The following is a 2,175-nucleotide window of genomic DNA, read 5'->3' as shown; positions in this document are numbered from 1 at the left end:
CCCGGCTGATTTTTTGATTTATTGTAGAGATGAGGTCTCGCTGCCCAGGCGGGTCTCGAACCCGCGGGCTCAGGCAATCCACTCACCTCAGCCTCCCAAAGGCGCGGGATTACAGGCTGAGCCACCGAGCCTGGCAATAAATAAATTTTAAAAAGGAAAAATAACTTCTTCAGAAACATGAGAACCTGAGTCAGATGTTATGAAAAAAGAAAACTGGCCAGGTGTGGTGGCTCAACCCTGTAATCCCAGCACTTTGGGATGTGGAGACGAGAGGATTGCCTGAGCCCAGGGGGTTGAGACCAGCCTGGGTAACTTGGTGAGACCTCGTCTCTACAACAAATCAAAAAGTTAGCTAGACGTGGTAGCTCGCACCTATAGTTCCACTTACTTGGAAGGCTGAGGCAGAAGGATGTCCTGAGCTCAGCAGGTCAAGGCTACAGTGGCCATGAGTGTGCCACTGCACTCCAGCCTAGGTGACAGAGTGAGACATCAACTCACAAAAAAGAAAAGAAAGAAAAGAAAAGAAAATTACCTGCCAATCTCACTCATGAACACAGATGTAAAAATCCTAAACAGCAAACTAGTCAGCCAAATCTTGCTATACATAAAAAGGTTAGTGCACAATGACTAAATGGATTCCCTTCAAGGAATGCAAGTTTGGTTTAATATTTGAAAGCCAATCCAAGCAACTCACATCATTAAAAGAACAAGGTAGAAATATATCAATAGATGCCAAAAAGCATTAATAAAATTCAACATTCATTCATGATTAAAACAAAACAATACCAAACAAAAAACCCAACTCTTAGCAAACAAGGAACAGAAGAAAAATTTTGTTTTGAGTTGGCGTCTTATTGTCACCCAGGCTGGAGTGCAGTGGCAAGTTCACGGCCATTGCAGCCTCAATCTGTTGGGCTCAGGCGATCTTTCCACCTCAGCCTTCCAAGTAGCTGAAACCATAGGTGAGTGCTAATTTTTTATTTATTGCAGAGATGAGGTCTCATCAAGTTGCTAGCCTGGTCTCAAACCTCTGGACTCAGACAATCCTCTCACCTCTGCCTCCCAAAGTGCTGAGATTACAAGTGTGAGCCACTGTGCCCAGTCAGAAGGAAATTTTCTTTATAAAACTATATCAACATAAAATTATATCAAATATTCTTTTTTTGAGTCAGGGTCTCACTCTGCTTATGTTCATTGTTCTCTACAGCTTACCTCCTGGGCTCAGGTGATTCTCCCACCTCAGTCTCCCTAGTAGTTGGAAGTACAGATATGGGCCACCATGCCCAGTTAATTTTTTTATTTCTTGTAGAGACAAGGTCTCACTCCTTAGGCCAGGCTGGTCTCACACTCCTGGGCTCAAGCAATCCTCCTGCCTTGGCCTCTCAAAATGCTGGGATTACAGGCATGAGTCACACTGGCCAAACATTCTTTTTTTTTTTTTGAGTTGGAGTCTCACTCTGTCGCCCAGACTGGAGTGCAGTGGCTGCTCCCAGCCACCGCAGCCTCGACCTGCTGGGCTCCAGTGATCCTTCCGCCTCAGCCCTCCAAATAGCTGGAACTACAGGTGCGCGCGACCACGCCCGGCTAGTTTTTGATTTATTGTAGAGATGAGGTCTTGCCAAGTTGCCCAGGCAGGTCTTGAACCCGCGGGTTCAGGCAATCCACTCACCTCAGCCTCCCAAAGCACTGGAATTACAGGCTGAACCATGGAGCCCAGCTAGGCCAAACATTCTTACAGGTGAAATATTAAAGGTTTTTCTTTCTTTCTTTTTTTTTTTTTTTTGAGTTGGAGTCTCACCTCTGTTGCTCAGGCGGGAGTGCAGTGGCACACTTACTGCCACTGCAGACTTGACTTGCTGGGCTCCAGCGATCCTTCCGCCTCAGTCTTCCGAGTGGCTGGAATGACAGGCATGCACCACCATGCCTGGCTCATTTTTTTTTTAAATTATTGTAGAGATGAGATCTCACCAATTTGCCCAGGCTGGTCTTGAACCCCTGGACTCAGGCAATTCTGTCTCCTTGGCCTCCCAAAGTGCTGAGATTATAAGCTTGAGCCACCATGCCAGGTCTAATTATTATTTCTTTTTATTTTATTTAGTTATTTTTATTTATTCTTTTAAAACAGGTATTTATTAATCAGTGGAATCCCCAACACATCAACATGATTTCGTGCAT

Source organism: Carlito syrichta, unplaced genomic scaffold (assembly GCF_000164805.1).
Source record: "Carlito syrichta isolate Samal-C Ts95f unplaced genomic scaffold, Tarsius_syrichta-2.0.1 Scaffold316469, whole genome shotgun sequence".
Taxonomy (NCBI): Eukaryota; Metazoa; Chordata; class Mammalia; order Primates; family Tarsiidae; genus Carlito; species Carlito syrichta.
Note: the sequence above shows the minus strand (reverse complement) of the source record.